Genomic DNA, 24,517 nt, shown 5'->3' on the forward strand with positions numbered 1-24,517 from the left:
TTTGCTGATAATATTTTAAATGCTAAGCAGAAAACATTTCCAGGGTTGACATAGTTTTTCTAAGCTTGCTTGCTTGCTTGCTTGCTTTCTTTCTTTCTTTCTTCTTTCTTTCTTTCTTTCTTTCTTTCTTTCTCTTTAGCAACTCACTTATCTGTCTCATAACTGATAGTAATTTTTTTTTTAAGAGGAAAAAGAATTCATCGGAAGGCTATAGGATGGCTTGTAGAATTACAAGGTTTTTGGGGGTTTTTTCTTATTAATTCGTCTCAGCAAGCTTTCCATGTCCGTACACTACTGTACATATTTCCACCTCATTTTTTCAAATGCATCCATGGTATTTCATTGTACGCATGGGTATCATTATCACCCCAAAATTTGGTGGTTTAAAAAGACCAGCTGCACAGCTCTTCTGGTTTGATCCGGTTTGATTTCTGATGAGGTTTCTCATGCATCTGTGTTCAGCAGGCAGGTCTTTATCTGAGCCAGCCTTCCGGAGGATGTGAGGCCAGGTGGAGACCAGAAGCACACTCACTGCCTCCAGAATATAGACGAGGCCATCTGAGACCATTCAGCCTCCAGATACTAATTTTATTTACTCATGACTTACTAAATCAGCAGAAGAACCCTCCTAGTTTAACCATTTCTCTCTCTTTTTTTTTTTTTGGCGGGGGTGGGGTGTGGGTCATCTCATGCTGAATTAGAATGGTAGATAAAAACTATTCAGAGAGAAGCATCAGAGTTTGGTCATCAGTAATACAGAACATTCTTAGAGATGCTTACTGCTACTAAACTTCTATTTACTCTTTCATCTATTCCCAAAATGTCTAACATCTCCTGTTCAACGATCATTGTTTTTGTCCCAGTTGAAATATCGCCTTCTCTAGGAAACTTCTTTTGGTTCTGTCAGTTTCGTTTGTCAAATGGTTCTGTGTCACCACTCTACTCCTGTGCGTGTCTGTCATTGAACTGTGTACCTAGAATGACTTGTCCATGGGTCAGTCAGCAGTGCTGGGCTATGAAGTCCTTTGCAGATGAGATGATTGGTTATTGCCCCTGCATCCTTGATGACTGGCAATACAACTGACATTTAGTACAGAGAATTCTAACCCACCCTTACTATTATTTTGGTCAAAGTAACTCTAGCGCAACCAAAAAACCCCACAAAAACTAATATTGGGTATTTGATAAAGAGGTTTAACAAACTCATAGGCTATATGCAATACAGAATCCAAAATGGAATAATAAAGCATTAACAAAAATATAAAATGAAATGAACAAAAACAAGGGAGAGAGAGGCAAGAATAAATAAAATAAATGAATTTACTAAATCCTATGTGAACTGTTACAGATTTGATAAGTTTTTGATAGTAGAGAAGTTTAAAGACACGAATAAGTTATCTTTAGTTTTTAAAAGTAAAATTTATATAGGAGGAACACCAAGAGCATTTCACTGGTAACTCTGTACCCTCTCCCCCCTGTGGCTGCTTAACCTTCCCAGTAGCAGGTAGCATGATGCTGGTGGTGCTAATGGTGGTGGTGGTCTTAGGGGCAATATTTGATCCTGTAACGATGGTCAGGAAGATATTTATCTTCCTATTTGAAGCATCAGATTTCCAAAAGAAGGTTCATACAAGACTTTCATACAGAGACCCTGAGGGAAACCTGATTTTCTGGTGAAGCTTGTAGCAAAAGGGTAGAGGGAAAGATGGGTTTCAGTGGGAATCCAGACTATATTCAGATCTTGCAAGTTCAAGGGGCCAGGGGAATATAGATATGGCACTTGGGCAGATCCTACTGATTGCTGAGAGGGCTGTGGCAATCTGTCCATGTCTTGGTCTTTATTTTACCAGCTGGCGGAGGTGGGGCTCAGACGCGACTGATAATTCTCTGGGCACTTTCAGTTCTCTGTAATAATCACCTTCCACAATGGCAGGTTATGTATCTTTGCTAATGCCTCCCCTATTTTTCCCCTTGACTTCCTTTAGACACCTTAAATGCATTTAATCTGATCCTACTAGTTTGTCTTTTATCCAGTTTACCAGTTTGAACTCTGCCCTTTGCTACTCTGTGAGAGATGAATTGTAGTGGTAGGATGATCATAAAATTGACCCTTGAAAATTGGAACTGCAACCAGGAAGGCATTCAGTGAGGCTTGCCAAGAATAAACGTTCTTGGGAAAGAACACCCTGCAAAGGGAAAATAAGCAAGCAAACAAAAAACCTGGATAAACAACCAAAAACTAAAAAGAAATAAATGGCTAAGTACCTACACAAGAAAAAATGGGGTCAAATTCAAAAGTTAAATTGGACTCTCATGTTTGGTCCCATTCTAAAAATGCGTGAAATTACAATCGATAAAGAGTGAAGCATTTCTGAGAAAGGTATTAGAGCCAAATGTGAAAGGAATGCAGAGGATTTCAGAGGTTTAATAAGAATATCATAGTGATGTTGAAAAGCCTGAATCAATTTGAAATAGTTTACCTGTGAAGAGATGATTAAGAAAAGGCTTCCAGAAATTTATAATCTATTCTGGAAAATAAGACAGTTGTAGAACAGTGTGAGGCTATGGGCATTGATTACTAAATTGTGAGATTCGGGCTAATCACCGAGTATTATTTTAGAGAATAGCATCAGTGGGTTTGGGACACATGAAACAATCTATGAGGGGTGCCTCCTGGGTGATTCAGTCAATTAAGGTTCCGACTTTGGCTCCAGTCGTGATCTCACGATTCATGAGTTCAAGCCCCGCATCAGGCTCTCTGCTGTCACCACAGAGCCCACTTCATATCTTCTGTTTCCCTCTTTCTCTTCCCCTCCCCCGTTTGCACATGTACTCAATCTCTCAAAAATAAACATTAAGAAGAAAAAAAAGAAATGAGATTGAATCCGACTTTGTCAGGATGTATAGCATTTGATGAACACAGAATGAAGGGTATATTGGTACAGTCCCCATAAGAAATAACAAGAGCAAATTTAAATATATTTAATTTGGCATCATAGAGTTTGATTTCATAAGAAAGAATTTCCTGTTAAAGGGTGTCAGGCTTTTGGAATATATTGCTGTGGATAGTTATGTCTCAGGGTGTTATTCATTTTTTTTTTAATTGTTTAAATGCCATCATAGATGGAGACAAGAAAAAAAAAGAATTCTTGTTCTTCCTCCTTCCTTCCCTCTCAATTTTACCTGGGTTTGGGCTTCCCGTGATTAAGTAAAGAACTATATTTCACAGAGTGTTTTGTATTTGTTTGAAAATAACATTAATAAAATGCATAGCCATACTTTTCCCATTTCACGCGTACCTCATTGGTTTTGGGAGTGAAATAAGGGTAACAGAGTCTTTTAAACAAATTATTCCTATTTTCACTGTATCACAGATTTTTTTTCTTTTAATTAAGAATCTCACCAGACACCTTTTAATACTATCCCCTAACTAGGTCCCTTACGCGTCTGAATTGCTTATATTGTGGGTGAGCAGAATCACTTAATACAAGCTTATTAGACAACCGAGCAGTTTGAAAATCCCCCACTAGACCTTTCAATAAGGTTTAATCAACCAGGTAAGACCCTGATGAGGCTAGCAATTAGACTTGCTGTATTTTTAAAAATGGAGATGCTGAGTTTCAAAATATTAAAATGCTATTTTTAAATACAGTGATGACAAAATCGGGGCTGCCGCTGCAGCCACAAATCAGAATCTGTATCTCCCTTCATCCTGGTAGCTCATTACAGTGCTTTGTTGAGTTAACAAGTATTAATTTTCTTCGGACTTGCCGCTAGGAATTTAGCCTGATTCAATATTGCCATGTGAATGGGAAACATGGTTGGGAAACTTATAGATATTACGCTGGAAATGATTAAACTCCGTTTTTTTTAACCCTCTATATCTCTGAACTAAATTAATGTTTCTCTTTCAGTTCTCTCTTTTTTTAAGCACAATGTATAATTTGCATATATGTATATATAAATGTATAGAGATACGTAATTACATGGTGAATACATGGACATAGTAAAAAATTCAATATGCATCAAATGTTATAAGTGACGTTTCTCTCTTCATTCATTAGGTTTTTGGTGGCAAATGTAAGGGCAAATGCAAATTAAAATAGGAGACTTAATTTTCTCTGTCAAGAGTAAGAAAAGCGACTTTCCTCTCTCCCCTTTTCATAAAGCATGTAGTTTACAAGACTTGCAAGTTCTTTCTCAGTCTCTTTAAAATGTATGTGAATATTTTGAATAGCTAAATAAACCTCTGGCCAGCTTTACAACCCAGAATTGTCTTTCTCAAGGACCCAGGAGCTGTATCTCTAGAATGTAATTATTTTTTGAAGTTTAGTTGTGTATTTTGAGAGAGAGAAGGAGGGAGAGGGAGCAGGGGAGGGACAGAGAGAATCCCAAGCAGGCTCCTCACCATCAGCGTGGAGACGGATGCGGGGCTTGAACCCACGAACTGCAAGAACATGCCCTGAGCCGAAATCACAAGTTGGATGCTCAACCAATTGAGCCACCCAGGTGCCCCGTTAAAATGTAATTTTTAAGGAAGAAAGTGCCCCTGGCTTCAGTGTCTGTGGGAAGCTAGGAGCCTTCACTGGGTACCTCACTCCAAGGTGCTACACTACCCCCATTCATAAAGCTATTAGAAGTTTATTTTTCCTTTGGATAGAGCCAATTAACTAACAGATGGTTGCCCCAACTAGGGGTGGATGAACCATGTGTGACATATGGTCTTGTCAAGTCCTCTGACGTGAGGGCTAGTTATCGTTTATCTTGAGAACTTGTGTGTGATAGACTGTATCTGCCTGGCTCTATAAAAGGTGAGATTTCCTTCTGTCTTTGTAATCTACAGGCTTTTGTGTGACGCACTTCACATTCTGGCTTATTGCTTACTCAGTAATAAAATTGGTTTCTTTCTCTTCTACTTTCATGGGAGGTGTTCTGAGTCGGGAGATGTACTTTCATTCTTTCATTCTATTAAGTTCCATTTAAGTTTAGTTTAATTTTATTTCTCCAACACAAGCAACAGATGCCACCCTGGTTCTTCCTGGAGCAAGGGGATGTGACTGAGATATCAGAGAGCCTGAAGATTCTCCAAGGTGGTTGGAGAGTCTGTTTATGTTTGTGATTAATTGATTTACATATTTGGGTTAATCCATGTTGGGGGCATAAACATTTACAATTATTAGCTCTTCTGGATGGATAGACCCCTTAATTGTCATTATTAATATTATTATATTATTAATAATTGTTCATTATGATACAATACCCTTCCTCATCTCTTGTTGCGGTCTTTGTTTTAATCTGGTTTGTCTGATATAAGTATGGCTAGTCCAGCTTTCTTTTGATGTCCGTTAGCAAAATAGATGCTTCTCTATCCCCTCACTTTCAATCTGCAGGTGTCTTTAGGTCTCAAATGAGTCTCTTGTAGGAAGAATATAGATAGATCTTGTTTTTTTTTAAATTTCTTAATGTTTATTTATTTTTGAGAGAGACAGAGTGTGATCAGGGGAGGGGCAGAGGGAGGGAGACACAGAATCCAAAGCAGGCTCCAGGCTCTGAGCTGTCAGCACAGAGTCCGACAAGGGGCTTGAACTCAGCGACCACGAGATCATGACCTGAGCCGAAGTCAGAACACTTAACTGACTGAGCCACCCAGGCGCCCCAGTGGATCTTGTTTTTTTTTACCCATTTTGATACCCTCTATCTTTTGATTGGGGCATTTAGTCCATTTATATTCAGAGTGATTATTGAAAGGTATGAATTTAGTACCATTGTGTTATCTATAGATTTTGTGTTTGTAATGGTGTCTCTGGTCCTTTGTAGTCTTTGCTGCTTCCACTCAGAGTCCCCCTGAGAATCTCCTGCAGGGCTGGTTAGTGGTCATGAACTCCTTTAGTTTTTGTTTGTCTGGGAAAGCCTTTATCTCTCCTTCTATTCTGAATGATATCCTTGCTGGATAAAGGATTCTTGGCTGCATCCTTTTCCTATTTAGCACACTGACTATTTCTTGCCACTCCCTTCTGGCCTGTCAAGTTTCAGTGGACAGGTCTGCTTCCACCCTTATGTGCCTACCTTTGTAGGTTAAGGCCTGTTTGTCCCTAGCTGCTTTCAGAATTCTCTCTTTATGTTTGCGTCTTGCCAGCTTCACTATGGTATGTTGTGGTGTTGACCTGTTTTGTTGATTTTGAAGGGAGTTCTCTGTGCCTCTTGCAATTGGATGCCTGTTTCCTTCCCCACATTAGGGACGTTCTCAGTTGTAATTTGTTCAGCTAAACCTTCTGCCCCCTTCTCTCGCTTTTCTTCTTCCGGAACTCTTATGATACAGATATTGTTTTCTTTCATGGAATCACTTAGGTCTCTAATTTGCCCCTCATGGTCTAGTAATTTTTTTCCCCTACTTTTTTCAGCCTCATAATTTTCCTTAATTTTGTTTTATTTCACCTATTCTCTCCCCTGCTTCTTCCATTCTTGCTGTCACTGTATCTAGTTTATTTTACAGGTCATTTATAGCATTTCTTAATTCATCATGACTGTTTCTTAGGTCTTTGATCTCTGTGGCAACAGACTCTCTGCTTCTATGCTTTTTTCAAGCCCAGCTAGTAGTCTTATGACTCTAAATTCTTGTTCAGATATATTGTTTATATCTGTTTTGAGCAATTCTCTGGCTGTGATTTCTTCCTGAATTTTCTGCTGGGGAAAATTATTCCATTTTGTCATTTTGGCTAAGTTTCTGTCTTTTTCATGTTTTAATAGCTTATTACGCGTCTTGAACCTGTGAGTAGTACCGTAGTAAAAAGGGGTCATACACTGGCCAGGGTCGGTCACTTCAGGGGGTGTTTTTGGTGTATGTTGTGTGCACTGTGTTGTTGCGTTCGGCTGTTCTGTCCCACTAGTCAGTCCTCTGCAGAGTTTGTTGTGGTAGAGTGTTTGGGCCTTCAACCAGCGGTGCTCTGATTTGTTTGTTGAAGTAACCCTCAATCCTGCCAAGCTTCCTCCTTCCATCTGTGGAGGTCTCCTTCTGCCACTCTGCGGATTGATTTCCTGGATATTCCAAGGGATCTGATTTCAGTTCAGCTGTGTTTGAGGGATGAGGAAAATCCCGGTCCCCCTACTTTCCCGCCATCTTAACCCTGCCCTGATAACCCTCTTTTGTTTGCCGGTTTCACGTAAAAGCATGATAAAAGACGCAGATGAACATCCAGATGGAAAAGATGTCGAAGACGAGACGTGTGGTGCCCTCATCAGGTATGCCGCTCTCCCTGTGTCTCCTGTTCACCAACCCGGAAGCTCAGAGAGTCTGAATAGAAAACCAAGTTTTAGGTTTTTTAGCTTGACGTTTCAAGTGGGAATTATCTAAATATGAGGAAGATTTTCAAATATGTTGGACAGCCCTGTCCTTCACCTATCTGTATTACTCTCAAATGTAACCATTATCAGTTAAGTAATACATCTAGATAAACTATGCACATATAGGCAGATAATTTTAAAAATACATGATTTTGAATTAAAAAAAAAAACTTTCTTCATTGAAGCGTGATACACACATATAAAAGTGTACCAAAGGGGTGCCTGGGTGGCTCAGTGAGTTAAGTGTCTTGCTCTTGATTTCAGTTGAGGTCATGATCTCACAGTTGGTGGGATTGAGCCTCGGCTCCGCAGCATGGAACCTGCTTGGGGTTCTCTTTCTCTCTCTCCCTCTGCCCTTCCCCTGCTTGCTCACTCTCTCTTTCTCTCTTTCTCTCATAATAAATAAATAAACTTTAAAAAAAGTGTACAACATATAAATATACAACCCGAAGAATGATCAAAGCTAACACCAATGTACCCATGCCCAAGGTCAAGAATTCAAACTTTGCCCAAACCCCAAACCATAACCGCTCATGCCCTTCCAATAACAAGTTGTACTTTCCCCTCCATTGCTGACTTTGAATATCACAGAAAATTGTTTTTGCCTGTTTATTAAACTTATACAACTGGAATAACACCACCTATATCCTTTTGCGTCTGGCTGCTTCTGCTCAAAGTGATCTTTGTGAGTTTTTGCTTGTGAGTGTGTAACGGCAGTTCATTTCATTGCATTAGTGCATGGGATTTTATTATATGGCTGTATCACAAGTTCGTTGTTCATTTCACAGGTGATGGATTTGTTTTCTAGTCTGGGAAGATGAGCAACAAAACTGCTTGTAGATATTTAGGAGATGTCTTTTGGAGCACACGAAGATGCATTGATGTTTGGTACGTACTAGAAGTGGAAATGTTGGGTCATAGATCAGTTTCGATAAAGTACTGTTTTGCAAAGTGGGTGTACCAATTTACATGCCCACTAGCACTGATGAGAGTTCCTGCTGCTTCACACGCTCACCAAAACCTGGCTGTAAATCTCATTTTAACTGAAGCCATTCTCATGGAAGCCTTATTTCAAATTGACCAGATTCCTAATGAGGGTGAGCACCTTTTCATATGTTTAATAGTCATTTGTATATCTTTTTGGTGAGATAATATCATTTTTTTCCCATTTTATGATGGAGTTAGATATACTTTTTATTGGTTTGAAGGAGTGATTTTTGTATTCTGTACACAAATTGTTTGTTGGTTATATGTATTGCAAGCATCTTTTCTCATTTCCTGATTTGATTTATATTTTCTTAATAGTACCTTTGATGAATAGAACCTTTAAATTTTCCTATATTCTAATTTATCAGTCTTTTCTTTTATAGCTAATATATATATATATTATATATATATATATATAATATATATATATTATCACACACATTTATTTAGGATTTGTTCATTTCTTTCAATAATTATACACTTTTAGATTTAGACCTATGTATTTTATTTTGTATTTGCTTATAAAAAGGTATCCCTTTTTAAAACTTAATTTTGGGGACGCCTGGGTGGCTCAGTTGGTTGATTGTCTGCTTTTGGCTCAGGTCATGATCTCACGGTTCATGAGTTTGAGCCCCATATCTGACCCTCTGCTGTCAGCACAGAGCTCACTTTGAGCCCTTTGTCCCTGTCCTTCTCTGTCCCTCCCCCACTGGTTCTCTCTTTCTCTCAAAATAAATGAATAAACTGAAAAAATACCCTTAATTTTGTAATTATTGCTGGTGCACAGAAATAAAAATGATTTTTACATACTGACCTAGTAGCCAACAAATTTTTCAAGCTCACTTATTCTCATATATCATCTGTAGATACTTTTCCATTATTTACATTCATTAGCATTGATTCTTTGTGTAATGGTATATTTTAGAGGTCGTTTAATATTATTAGACACAGAGCTGGGTAATTCTCTTTAATGGCCGCTGAGTGTTTTATGATCCTGATAGGTTACACATCAGTGGTGTGGTTAGGCTAGAGACTCAGGAGTCAGACTCTCAGATTTGAATCATGATTTTACCACTTACTAGTTGAGTGACCCAAGGAATGTCACTGAACCCTGCTGTGCGAAGATTCATATATATACGTGCTCTCCTTGCAAACATTATTTCAGTGGTTTGTACACGGGTATGAAATTCCATATTCGGATATTTCCCCAAAAAGGTTGTACTAATTTATACTCCTGCAGGGTGTTTGCAGGAGTTCTGATTACTTCCTATTTTTGTCAACACTTGGTATTGCTAAAGTTTTATATTTTAAAAATCTCATCAAATGTTGAATATTGACAAATCTAAAAAATCCCAAAGCAGTATTTCATTATTGTTAGAGTTAGCATTTTTGTGATTACTAGTAAGTTGAAGACACTTCATATGTACTTGACAGCCATATGCCTTTTCTGTAAACTGGTTATTAATATTTTTTGCCTATATATATACATATATATATATATATATATATATATATATATATATATTGCTTTTCTTTTTCTTATTAAAGCAGTTATTTAAATACATTGATACTTACTCTTTTTTGGTTGCATAGATTATAGATATGTTCTTCCAGTTTGTGGTTTCTTTTCTATTTTGTTTACATTGAATTTTGTTTTACAGAAATTACTCAGTCTTTCATGTTAAGTTTAATGAATTTTTGCCTTATATAAAAATCCTCTCTGCTCTTGAAATCATACAATGCTCTTGCATATTATATTCCAAAAGTTGTATGGAAATGTTTTCCACATATGTATCTTTAGTCTACCTAGAATTTATTTTTGTGTATGGCTTGAAAATAGGGATCTAATGTCATTTTTTTTCCTTTTACACACAGATACACAACTGTCCCAGAACAGATTACTTAAAAAAGGCTTTATTTCTTTCCCCACTGATTTGCACTGATAAATCTACCTGATATCAAGTTTCCAGAAATATGTGGCTCCATTTCTGAGCATTTTTGAGTTCTCCTTGTCTTCTTCTCTATGTTTGACAAATTCAGACTCTTTGATTTATTATATAGTTTTATAATATGACTGTTTAGTATCACTACCTCTCCTTCCACTGTTGTTTTTAAGAATTTTGGCCATTTTTAGATATTGTAATTTTCATATACCTTTTGGGGCAATTTGTCAAGTTTCTCCAAAACAATAGCAAAAAAATACAAATTACTTGTTTTAATGTAGAAAGGAACTGTTTTGGCTCTAGAGACCAATTTTGGGAGAAATTGACATCTTTCCAATATTGAATCTTCAATTAATATACCACTTCTTGTATTTACAATTCCACAAAGATACTGCATCTCTTTGCCAGAGGCCTTCCTAGATAAATTATAGTTGCATTTTTTATTGTAACGTTGAATTTTTAAAGATTTGTTTTTGTTGTTGCTGCTATGTTACAGGAAAGCAATCGATGTTTTACAACGTTTCCGTCATCAAACTTGCTGAACTCACTTTTTTTGCTCTAAAAGTTTGTAGACATGTTTATATTTCCCATATATACAATTATAACATATGCAAATAATGAGTTTTCCTATTTTATTTCTCGTATTTATGGTTCTATTTATTTTACTCTTTTTATTTTTCTGTTTAGGGACTATAGTAGAATCCTGAGTAAATGTAGTAATAGTAAGAATCCTTGTAAATTCCCGAATTTTGTTTTATTTTATCATTATATTTTATTTAAAAAATTTTTAATGTTTATTTATGAGAGAGAGAGAGAGACAGACAGACAGACAGAGCATGAGCCGGGGAGGGGCAGAGAGAGAGGGAGACACAGAATTCGAAACAGGCTCCAGGCTCCGAGCTGTCAGCACAGGGCCTGATGCGGGGCTCAAGCCCTTGAACTGTGAGATCGTGACCTGAGCCAACGTCAGACACTTAGCTGACTGAGCCACCTAGGCACCTGAATTTTAAAAGGAAAACTTCTCTCTGTGTCATGTTTGATCAAGGTCTTTTGGAAAGATACCTATAATCACTTTCGGTAGTGTCCTTCTATACCTATTTTGCTAATAACTTCCTTTTAAAGTTATGTAAAGCATTTGAACTTTGTCCTATGACTTTTATGTATCTACTGAAATGTACTTATGATCACGAAACGTGGTTGTATTAGTTTCCTAAGGCTTCCATAAAAAAAAAACAAAAAACAAAAAAACTACAGACTCTGTGGCTTAAACAACAGAAATTTATTTTCTCAGAGTTTGGACCGTGAAAGTCTGAGATCAATGTGTCAGCTGGTTGGTTTCTCATGAGGTCTCTCTCCTTGGTTTGCAGTGACATTTTCTCTGTCCTCACATGAACTTTCCACTGTGTATGCACATTCATGCCTTAATTCTCTCTTTATCTCTTCTAACAAGGACAACAGTCAGATTGGACTGAAGCTTGTCCCTAAAGCTCCTTATTTTAACATAATCACCCTTTGAAGGCCTCATATTTAAATATAGCTACATTCTGGGGTACTAGGGTTAGGACTTCAACATAGGAGTTGGGGGATACCATTCAGCCCATAATACTGCTGAATTTGTTGAATTTTTTTTCCGTCCTCCTGTCTGATGTCCTTGGAAACACGATCCTGTTGGATTTTTAAAACCAACTTTCTTGCAGTATAATTTAAGTGCAAAAATTGCATTAACTTAAACTATATAATGGAGACATTGTGACAAATGTATACATCTGCAAAGCCAAAACTTTAGTCAAGATATACAACATACCCAGACTTACAACTGATTTTTTTCTTCACTAGTACCTTGGTGATATTTTTCCATTGTCTTTGTATGTAATTTTGCATACTTAACAACCTCCCATTAGTTTAAATATCATTCCCCTGAAAGTAATCTGCCTTATTATAACATTTAAGATCCTTTCTCTTTCTTTCTTTCTTTCTTTCTTTCTTTCTTTCTTTCTTTCTTTCTTTCTTTCTTTCTTTCTCCATTAAAATAAATCCATATGTAGTATATTTTGTTCTGAATATGAGGAATCATGTTCTTTTTGAGGAATCATATATTTTTATTGTTTAAGGAAAATTCTCTAAGATTATCCTTTTCAATATTATTACCTCTTTCCCTTTTTTAAATCAGCTGTAGTCACCATGATTTATATTATATCTTTAGACAATCTTCATCTTAGAGCTGTAAGTTTGTACCCTTTTACCAAACTCTCCCTATCCATGCCCCAGGCCCTGCCAACTACTTTTCTACTCTGTTTCTGTGGGTTTTACTTTCTTACTTTCTTTTTTTCTTTCTTCTTTCTTTTAGAATCCACAGATAAGTGATACTATGAAATATTTGTCTTTCTCTGTCTTATTTCACTTAGCATAATGCCTTCAAGGTCCATCCATGTTGTTGCAAATGTCAGGATTTCCTTCTTTATCATGGCTGAATAATCCATTGTATATGTATACTGTAAGTTCTTTATCCATTCATCCACTGACAGACACCTAAGTCATTTCCATATCTTAGCTATTGTGAGTGATGTCGCGATGAACAAGGGAATGCAGGTATCACTTTGAGACTCTGATTTCATTTTCTTTGGGTAAATGTTCAGAAGTGGGATTGTCAGATCATATGGTATTTCTTTTTTTTTTAATTTTTTGAGGGATCTCCATAATGTTTTCCATAGTAGTCGCATCAATTTATATTTCTACTCTTGGTGAACAAGAGTTCCCTTTCCTCTACATTCTCACCAATACTTGCTATTTCAAGTCTTTTTAAAAATGTTGATATATTTGTTTTGAGAGAGAGAGGGAGAGTGTGCACACGAGTGGGGGAGGGGCAGAGAGAGAGAGAGAGAGAGAGAGAGAGAGAGAGAATCCCAAGCAGACTCTGAACTGTCAGCATGGAATCCAAGGTGGAGCTTGACTTCATGAACCCCAGAGATCATGCCCTGAACCAAATCCAAGAACCGGACGCTTAACTGGCTGAGCCATCCAGGTGCCCCTGCTTTTTCATGTCTTTTTGATGATAGCCATTCTAACGAGTATGAGGTGCTATCTCATTGTGGTTTTGGTTTGCTTGCACCTGATGATGATGGATGTTGAGCACCTTTTCGTGTATCTTTTGGCCATTTGGATGTCTTCTTTGGAAAAATGTCTGCTCAATTCATTTGCCCATTTTTTAAATTGGACCGTTTATTTTTTTTCCCCAAATAGTTGTAAGTGTTCTTTATATGTTTTAGATATTAATCCCTCATCCAATATGCAATTTGCAAATATTCCCCCCCCGTTTTTTTTTTTTGTAGGTTGCATTTTTATTTTGCTCATCATTATTTTTCCTGTGTAGCAGCTAGCCCTGGGGGAATAGGTGAATTGTTTCGTTGTTTGCCACTGTCCTGTCACCACTACAGGACCCACTAGCTACTACAGCCAGGTGGTCAACAGGGGCATCTTCTGAGTGGTTAAGAATTGTTTCTTTGCTATGGTCCTGTGGCCACTACAGGACTCACTGGCTGTACAGCCATGCAGCCAACAGGTGTGTCTTCTGCGTGGTAGCCACAGAAGCCGGACTGTCAGATAGATGCATAACCTCTTTTTAGGGAGATACCAGTGACCTGGAGTGGGCCAGACAGATGACATGAAAATGGTGCCCACTGGTCTCGCCTGCCTCTGGAGAGGATTCCATGGAAACAAGCCCTGTAGACTTTCAGCCTTAGGTGTTCTGGGGGCCCATCCCTCAGACGGACGTCTTGGGAGTTGGGGTTCAAACCCGTCACTCCTTAGGAAGAAGCTGGGGTTGATGAATTCTTTCCTGATTATATGTCCCTGTGCTGGGGTGAGGTTTAAGGTGAGAGTGTATCTCACCTATCCTACTCAGTGTGGGGGTTTTTTTGTTTGTTTATTTGTTTACTCAACACACACAATTTCTTTCAGAAGTAATTATTCTGCGTGTTGCTGTAGGTTCAGTGTGTCTCTGGGAGGAGGTGAGTTCAGGAGCTCCCCGTGTCCGTGTCCTGGATTGCAACCATCTTCTCTCAGTGTTAAAGCTTTTTATTAGCCCTTCTGGGGCGCCTGGGTGGCTCAGTCGGTTGAGCATCCGACTTCGGCTCAGGTCATGACCTCGCGGTCCCTGAGTTCGATCCCCGCATCAGGCTCTGTGCTGACGGCTCAGAGCCTGGAGCCTGTTTCAGATTCTGTGTCTCCCTCTCTCTCTGCCCCTCCCCTGTTCATGCTCTGTCTCTCTCTCAAAAATAAATAAACGTTAAAAAAAATTTTTTTAAAAAAGCTTTTTATTAGCCCTTCATTAGATTTTCTTATTTTAATTTCTGTATCTATTAAACTCTCATATTTTTTCATGTCTATTTTCATTTTCTGCTAAATTCTGAGTCATTTTCTCAGATTAATATTCAAATTCACCATTTTTCTCTTCCTTTCTAATTGACTGCTTAGCCCATTCAATTAACTTTTTTTACTACAATTACTATATTTTTCAGTGCTCAAACTTCTATTTTCTTTAAGTATGCCTATTTTTTTAATAGTCTGTTGATCTGGAATTTTTCTTTTTTATGAATTCTTTTATGTCTTAGTCATTTGAACTCATTATATTGCCTATATCTGATAGTTTTATTATTTGTAGTTCCTAAGTATTTCTTCCTCAACCTCTTGTGCCCTGGTTCACGCTGATAGTGGGTTGTTTTCTAGTACATTCCACAAGATTTGTGAGAAAATCTTCAGTGAGAATTTATTTGCAGTAAAACTTTGGGGCTGTAGAGAGGGCATGCTTCTCAAGAGAAGCATTTTTTTTTTGTTTTTTGTTTTTTTTTTTTTTTGGTCTGTGTTTCTCAGGTGCTACAGATTTCTCAGTTCAGCCTGCATTTAATGTTGACTTCTTGAAGTAGGATTGAAATTCAGGCCTCAGGCCTATTGTATTTATGAATTTCCAAGAGATTTTTAAATCTCCTGACCAGAGCCCAGCCTAAACCAGGCAAAAAATATTTTTGGTCTTCCTCTGTCAGTGGGAACCTTTTTTTCCCTCCTATTATATACTTGTATTGAGTCTTGATCTAAAGTATATGTGGGGTTCATAGTAACAATTCCTCAAGGCCTCTTTGCCCATCCTGGTTTGTGGTTTTTACTCATGCCCTAGCTTACCCATAGCACCACAGTTTCTCAGGCAATCACAGCCTCCGTTCATGGGCATAATCATGAGCTGGTTTCTGAGGATTTCTTTATACTGTTCTAATCAGCCGTGTCTTTACTTACAGATGCCACACACACACACACACACACACACACACACACACACACCACTGTTTTTACACCTTTTAAATAAAAGTTTTGTGTTGAGAGATTATTCATGGTTTCATCCAGGGCTTCTTCCTCCTGAGTGGGAGAGAATTGAAACAAAGAAGCTTACTTGCTTGGTGGAGGGATCCCAGGGTCCGCACAAAGGAGGTGAAGGAGATTTTACTATCTTGTTTGGAGCAGGAACCTCCTGGGACTACCTGGCTCATAAAAGGTATCTGGTAGTCCTTTTCTGGTTCCCAGGCCCCACAAAGACTGAATGTGAAATAACGTTGCACCCATAATCTGTAAATAGAGAAACAGCAGTTGCTATATTCTTTGAAAAAGGCTTGGATTCTCTGGGCAGTTTGTAAATGTCATGGTCAAATACAGGCACTTGTCACTACAGCGTGTGGGAAGGACCAGCACAGCAGATAGGACACATCCTGAGGACCTCGCCTGTATTTTCAGTCGGAGAAAGGGGCTGAACTGCAAAATAACCGTTTTTGCTACAATTTCCGCCGTTGGAGACCCTCCAGTGACTTGGGGAGACTTCTGTTACATTATGGTTACTCTGATTCACATCTTCTGGCTGTCTTAGATTCTTATAGTTGTTTCTCCTTGTGAGGTTAGTGGAAGGAGTGGCCATTCCTTACGAGCCACAGTCCCTTTGCCCTAAATCAAAATGTGCATTAGTTGCTGAGTTCAGAAATTCTTAAATATCTTCCTGTATTCCCGGGGTCTTTTTAATTAAGTTACAACATTCAGTTAACGATATTATTTTTCTGTTTATTTAGTTTTTAAATTTTTTTTTCAGCGTTTATTTATTTTTTTTGGGACAGAGAGAGACAGAGCATGAACAGGGGAGGGGCAGAGAGAGAGGGAGACACAGAATCGGAAACAGGCTCCAGGCTCTGAGCCATCAGCCCAGAGCCTGACGCGGGGCTCGAACTCACGGACTGCGAGATCGTGACCTGGCTGAAGTCGGACGCTTAACCGACTGCGCCACCCAGGCGCCCCTGTTTATTTAGTTTTCAAAGGTTTTTTTTAATGTTTATTTATATTTGAGAGACAGAGAGAGACAGAGTATAAGCGGGGGAGGAGTAGAGAGGGAGGGAGACACAGAATCTGAAGCAGACTCCGGGTTCTGAGCTGTCAGCATGGAGCCCAACACGGGGCTTGAATTCACAGACTGTGAAATCATGACCTGGGCCGAAGTCGGATGCTTAACCAACTGAGCCGCCCCTGTGCCCAATAATATTATTTTTCTATTTGAAAAACTAAGAACATTATTCAATATGACCCTTCCTATTACAACAAAGCATAATGTCTTGTGTATAGACTTCTGTAAAGCAAAATTTTTCCAAATATATTTTAAGGATGATTTGTAAACGTGTGGCTTAGTTTATGTAGGAGAGGAGCTATCGGATTTCTGGATTAGGGCAATCTGAAGATATTTGGCTCACAGAAGAATATGAGGAAGAGAAGCTTAATTTGTTTTTCCTCTCTCTATTCATATTAGTACATGCCTTTCAATCAACTCAGTAATGTTTGATTTCATGATGAAATATCTATAAGTGAAAGTGTCAAACTTATTAGGAAATGGAATATGAACGCTTTATCAAGAAGAAAAACTATTAGGGGCGCCTGGGTGGGGCAGTCGGTTAAGCGTCCGACTTCAGCCAGGTCACGATCTCGCGGTCCGTGAGTTCGAGTCCCGCGTCAGGCTCTGGGCTGATGGCTCAGAGCCTGGAGCCTGTTTCCGATTCTGTGTCTCCCTCTCTCTCTGCCCCTCCCCCGTTCATGCTCTGTCTCTCTCTGTCCCAAAAATAAATAAACGTTGAAAAAAAAAAAGAAGAAAAACTATTAATATTTATCTTCCCATTTATTCATCTCAGATATTTTATTTTATATGTCAGACATGGTATGAGGCCAAAATGTACAAACATGAGTAATCTGGCTCTTTTCTCAAAAAGCCATATTTTAAAAAGAAAAATCCCATATATATGTGTATATATACATTCATCAGGAAAAAAATTCACAGATGATTGAGCTTAATGGAATTTATCAGTCAGGCAAGGAGGGGAAAAAATTACAGGTAGAGGGAACAATGTTTATATACAAAGATGTGCTACAGTGAAAGTAATATTCAGAGAAACTGAGGTAGTTCAGCATTTCTGATGGATAAGGTGCAGTAGGGCGAGGTGGGGGGGGCGGTTAGAGTAGATAGGACAGGGAGAGAGTTATAGACTAAAGAGCCTGTGTCATGTGCAACGAAGCTGTGACTTTCATATTGCAAATAACAAAAAGCTGCCCAATAATTTTAAAGATAAAGACCTTATAACGTTACTCGAATTATCGTATTTGCCTTTCGTTCTTTTCCTCGGCATCTACTTCTGCAAATGGTGCTAGACTTTGTCAATAATTATAACCTCTCTAAAACCTAAATTTCATGTGTCCTGTTCTCCTTACCACACTTCCTAAAATGATAGCTCACCCTTAGCCTAGAAATCTATCACTGCTGCCCAGATCACTAATCTACTGGTGTTACTATCATTTAACCATCCCTCACGTGCTTAACATCCTCATTCCTTAGCCAGCACGAATTTCATGGTCAATCACTATTGTAAGTCCTTTGCATATAATCTCAACTTTTCTTTTCACCTCTCTTGCTTATACTGGCTCAGCAAACCTAAAGTCCTGATTAAATTCAACTTTCCACCTAATTCCGTGCCTTTATTGTAATGGGGCTAAAGACAACACACAACCATGCTGATTGATCTCACTTGGAATTCATGACCATGAACCTCAAGTAGACTGCTTGGATCATACTGTGTGTTCAGAGTCTATTCTCCCAAGGAGACCGCTTCATAGCTTCTATTTAAAAAAAAAACAAAAAACATTTTATTAAATTATCTCTCCATCCAGTGTGGCCCTCGAACTCACAGCCCTGAGGTCAAGAGCCACACGCTCCATGGACTGAGCCAGCCAGGGGTCCCCGTGTGTTCTATTTTTCTACCTCAAAGTCTCCTTCATCATCCTCGCTCTGGGCTCACTTTCTATTTCACTGAAAGAAATGAAACAGTCAGAGAAGTCCTTCCACAGGCTCTCCCTGCTCCTTCTCTGTCTCCTGTGCTAATGCCTGACTGCTTTTTTTCCTGTTCCCACAGAAGGAGTTTCTGTGATAGTCTGTAAAACTAGTATCCCCATTTGCCTTGTCAGTATCACAGCACTTTGTTCCTCGAAGGAGCTGACACTCTAGCTCCTGTCCTCTTGTCCCAGCCTCTGTGAAACATGCCATCAAGTTTTTACCCTCACTTTTCCATCAGAATTGCTCTTATGACTCATCGGTGACTTCTGTGTTAATACCACCCTTTGTGCTGCGAGATGTCGTCATCTTATCTTGTCTGATTTACTGGCGGTGGCGTGACGGTTTCTTCCTTTTCCTTAAAACACTATTTTTTTCCCCACATGAACTACCAAAATCACATGTGCTTTCTTTTCCTCCTATTTCATCGGCTCCTTCTTCTCAGGCTCCTTTTCAAGTTCACTCGAGAATGATGTGTATATATACACATGTTTTTTTACATGAAAAAATACATATTTGTGTGTTATCAGTATAAACCATTTAGAAATTATGAATGATGTAGGAAAATGAGGAAAAAACTGGTGCAGTGATGTCCTGGAGGCCTCACGAGGAGAGGGGATCCTGGGTAAAGTGTAGGAATTGGTTTTGGATGGGATTATGGAAGTTTCATCTAAGTTAACAGGTTGGGAGAACAGACGGATGCTGGTAGGTGATAGATGGGGTGGTGAGAGTCTGTTAAATGTTACCTTGCAGTTGTCCCATTTTTCTTTGTAAAGTATGAGTAAATTCATTAACTAAAGGTGTGGATGGAAGGGTGAAGGAGGAGATTTGGGGATGTGATCCGATAAGTGAAATAATAAAACCATGTTTCAGTCAACCCTAGAGAGACCTAGAGAAACCCCGAAACTCACTGTGCTCTTCCCACTGAGGAAGGTACCAGATGCTTGAGCTAAGGACATAACCAACCCCAAGCATAAGAGAACAAGGTTTATTATTAATATACATACCAACAGTGACTCCCAGAAGAAAATAGGAGTTACAGCTGGAGATTGGCGGTGACAGGGTCATCAGAGAAATGCAGGATTATAGAAGGAATAGAATTTATGTATTGATCAAGGAGTGACTGTATTTATTAGTCATCACCTGACAGGATTTGAACCTTAACCAGCCTTTGCAGGTGTCTCCAAAAAGGACATTTGTTCTTCTAAATTTATCACAGCAGGTCGTAAGGACCCTTTATCAACTGAGTTATAAGGTGTCATTTAAGGGAGGAGGGAACTGGGGAGCGTCCAGTGATAGGACCTGGGGGCATCCCTGGGTCAAAGGGAACTTTTGTCAAGCAGCTGTCACTCAGACGTCACAAACTAGTGACACTTTCTTGTTTCCGTCACCTGTGGTTGAGGAAGGGCAAATCTATTACATCTGTGTGGTATGCTACATACTTATTTATGAAAAATTTCCAATTATTTTATAATTCTACCCAGGGGAACTTAAGCTCCTTGAGGGCTACATCTTTGCCTGTCTTTTTGAATGCCTAGTACCCAGTACAGTGCCAGGCACAATTTGGCCCAATAAATATTAATTGAAAAACGAATTACAGTTGTGAGGCCTCATTCCCGTACTGTTTGTAGTAATTTCAGCATTGGTATGAAACCCAAGAAGTGATCTCAATGTTACTCAACTGTGTACATTTCTCACTGTATTGTTGACGCCCTTGTTTCTGAGTGAATATAAACTTGAAGTCAAAGTGTTTTTATAGAAAAAAAAGGTTTTCTTTTTTTCTTTCTTTCTTTATTTTTTTAAATTTTTCTTATACAACTGAGAAATCCAAGAGACAAACCAATTTCACTTAGGACTCAGCCTTGGCTGTCTGCCTAGCTGCCTTCTTGGATTTGTTGTCAGACGAACTATCTATATGTGGTGATGTGGGTGAAGGATGACTGAAGCCTTTCTGCCAAGGCAGGGCCACCCCTAAGAATTTGGGTAAGGAGCTAAGACTAAGCAGAAAAATGCATCCTCTGTCCTCATGGCTAGAGGGAAGAACCTTTCTGCGGGTATTTAGACATGACTATTTTTTGTTTTCTCATGGGCTTATAACGGTTAATTTGCATCTGATGCCCATCGCTCTTCAGTTTTGCAGGAATGATGTCTATAGCTTGTTTGCCGGATCAATTCCTATTTCGCTTTCAAAACCCTGTCCAAGTTTTAACTTCTCTTTGAAATTATCTGCATCACCTGAGTTTAGTCAGGCAAAGATTGTCTATGAGTATTAGGAAGAGGAGTGATTTAGTATAGGAATCTTTGTAGCCTCTAATATGGGAACTAGAGTTTATCTGAATATGGTAGGGTTAGAAGGCTGAGGCTGGGAGATTAGAGAAATAGTCAATATGTCTGCCTGGAAGATGCTGTTGATTCTGGAAGTTTGTGGAGGGATCCAGAACTTGCAGCACAGGCTACTATAAAATGTCAAGCTTAATGGTTGACATTAAGCTTTCCTTCTTCCTTCCAAATCTTCCACAGATTCCTCCCAGGGGCAGATTCTAACCCACATTGTTTAAGCCAAATGGTTTCTGGGAAATATAGTTTCCAGCCTTAGAAAGGATGCGTGGTGATGTTACCAGTGTGACCTCTCTCACCCAAAGCTCCACCCATGGTTGTCTGCCCCTCCCCACGGAGCCTGCCCAGGCACCCACAACAGAGGCAAGGCTCTCTCTGCTGCACCTCAGCTGTCCTGCTTCCTCCGGTTTACTCCATAAATATTTCTGCTGACACATCCCTTACATGGCGTAATACTTGTTTATGTGACTGCCATCTTCCCTGGGTTGTGACTATAGGAACCGCTTTCTCCCTCGTTTCCATGTCCCCAGAACTTGACACAGAGCAGGCCATTTAATAAATATCTGTTGAGCCAACAGATTACTACGTTAAAAACATTTCCAAAATTGTAAAGGAAGCACCAGTATGTGACTAGATAGCAGGAGAATAAAGACACAAGGACACCATTGCTGAATGTTTCCAGAAGTTGTATTTGCAATAGTGTGAAAACTCCAGTGGAGGACCAAGAGAATGCTGACCCTAGAACCCTCTTCTGGGGTTAGAATGACTTGTTGGCTCATATGTGTTTATTTTGAAGAAAAATGTAAGGCATAGAACTTTCCTTTTTATTAAGGTTGCCGTCACCCAATCAGCAAAGTCATCTCAACCTCAGTCTCAATGACAAGCAAGACCAAACAAGCAGCACTGTGTTCTTGTCGAAGGAAATCGTGTTTTCATAATTCCTAAGTCATTAAGCTTAATTCCTGAGAAAAATGAGAAATGGTTACTTTGCATTTGTTCAGCGTTGCATGTTTTAGTTACACTGGTTGGGTCATTCATGACTTACCTTACGTGCCTCTAAGAATCCTGTTAGTAGTATATCCTGTCTTGAATTCTGGTTTTCAAAAGCTATTTAAGATCCATCTGATAACGTATAGTTTAAGGACAAAAATTCTGTGCTCCTTTCCTTTGAGTAAGTCTTTTTGTCTTGGAGTATTTATCCTTGTTGAAACTGCATTGTTTTGGAATTTACAGTCCTGAATTTAATTCTGAGATCTTTTACTAACTTGGCTAACTTTGCCCACGTTACTCTTCTACCCTGTGTGCGAGAATAAAAATAGGCATCAAATCTCACTCTATTGGAAAACCTACAATAACGCTTTCAAAGCACTTCGTATTCCTAAGGCAAAATGTACTGTATAAACCCAGAGTTTCATTCTTTCTACAAGTGCATTGAAACTAATAAAAAAAAGTTCACGTACATGATGCAATTTTTTTTCCTGCATAAATAATTAAAATGACATTTTTACATGAGACACTCCAGGGTCCCCTGAAGAAGCTACAAACTCATCTAACTTTGCTCCCACAGGTGTCTTAAAGAGTAGTACCCAGGGGCGCCTGGGTGGCGCAGTCGGTTAAGCGTCCGACTTCAGCCAGGTCACAATCTCGCGGTCCGTGAGTTCGAGCCCCGCGTCGGGCTCTGGGCTGATGGCTCAGAGCCTGGAGCCTGTTTCCGATTCTGTGTCTCCCTCTCTCTCTGCCCCTCCCCTGTTCATGCTCTGTCTCTCTCTGTCCCAAAAATAAATAAACGTTGAAAAAAAAATTAAAAAAAAAAAAGAGTAGTACCCATAATACATTGAAGTCACTTCCTCACTGGGTTTTAGGTATCCCCGTGCTTTTCATTTTTCATATATCATGTACAAAATAATAGGCCATCGCTAAAAAGAAAAAAAAAGACCTAGAGATATATTTTCCACCATTCTTTTGAGGAATACAAAATTCATTGGCCACACTTCTATATATTATATTATATATACGTTTATATATATTTATATAAATATATATTTATATATAAACAGGAGCCCTTCTCCCATGTACAGAAGAGACTGAAAGGATTTAAATCATACTGAGTAATAATACTCTGTTTTAAAACCATTTTATAAGCAAATCCATTTGTAAGAGCCTTGAGATTATGAAGATAAGATGAAGAACAGAAATATTTAAGTCTCCTGAGCTTTGCCAGAGAAGGAAAAAGCCTTAATGTGTAATGCCATTGGAATATTTTAAGTATCCACTGTGTGTGTGTGTAGTAGGATGGACAGAACTGTTTTGAGTGAAGAGAGGTTCATGAAGAAAGTGTATTACTAATATAAAGTTGAGAGAAAAATCCAAACACATCCTTTCAGTTTTTACTCAGCTGTTCTTAAGTATGCTCTTTTTCTTTCTTTCTTTTCTTTTTTTAGATATTTCAATCTATTGGGGGAGGAGCCAAGATGGCGGAAGAGCATGGAAGTTTTTTGTGTGTCTCGTGTCCATGAAATACAGCCAGACCAACACTAAACCATCCTACACACTTAGAAAACTGATTGGAGGATTAACACAACAATCTGCACAACCTGAACCACAGTATTCAGCAGGTACCCAGCGTGGAGAGGTGAATTTGGGGAGCGAGAAGCCATGGAGGGTTGGGAACCGCATTTGCGGGTGGAGAGAGGACGGAGACTGGGGAGGGGGGGAGAATACGGGAAAAGGACCCCTCCCCAAAAGCAGCTGGAGAGAAAGTGGAACATTGGAAACAGCCGCAGGGACTAAACTAGATCTTTCAATCTATTGTTGCCGCCATATTTATCCAATTTAATGGCACCTTCTGTTTTTACTTTCTTCTGTATGTACTTTGGATTCTAAGTCTTGTCATCCCTCCCTTCTCTTCCCTGTGTGCGGTCACTATTCTGTGTCACCTACCTGGTAAAATTCCAGACTATGCAGAGTTAAGTGTAACTGCCTGAGTTGTCCTCAACCCAACCTAGGCTGCTGTATACGGAGACCCCCATGTTAGAGGCTCCCACTAAGCTCTTCAATATCCTTGTAGTACTTGTGTTAAAAGGGCTGTACTTCTTAACAGGGCTTAAAGACTAGGGGCACTCTGTTTCTATCATCTCATTCCTTGGCACTTTCCCAACACACTATGAAGACAGGGCAAATTTTTCACGCTGCATAGTCAGTCATTTATCACCTAGCCAAGTGCTGTTCTTCTATATGATGAAAACCTATTCTACTCCACCTGCTTTCTGTCTTCAGACTTACTGACCACAACTCATGCCAGCGCTCAGCAACCCAAGTGCCATTTAGGTTTGAAACCACCCTTTGTTACAAGATCACGTCCTTGGTCAATTCGGCTAACCTTATACTTGGAGTAGCTCATCAACACGTTTCTTTCAAGAAATTCTCTTCCCCGAATATTTCTGAGTTTTGATTCCACTGCTTCCGCTTCCATTCTGACAAATGTTATGGCAAGTTAAGTGTTGGAACTGATGGA

At 39.0% G+C, this 24,517-nt stretch overlaps 1 long non-coding RNA gene across 1 annotated transcript; it reads left to right on the forward strand.

The window, feature by feature from the left end:
- Positions 1–6,928: 6,928 nt before the first annotated feature.
- Positions 6,929–23,491, forward strand: LOC123384748. The gene is made up of 3 exons (XR_006596246.1): positions 6,929–7,239; positions 8,130–8,229; positions 23,445–23,491. It is a non-coding gene; the product is annotated as an uncharacterized LOC123384748 (long non-coding RNA).
- Positions 23,492–24,517: the final 1,026 nt, after the last annotated feature.

The sequence above is a fragment of the Felis catus genome, chromosome B1 (genome assembly GCF_018350175.1).
Source record: "Felis catus isolate Fca126 chromosome B1, F.catus_Fca126_mat1.0, whole genome shotgun sequence".
Lineage (NCBI taxonomy): Eukaryota > Metazoa > Chordata > Mammalia > Carnivora > Felidae > Felis > Felis catus.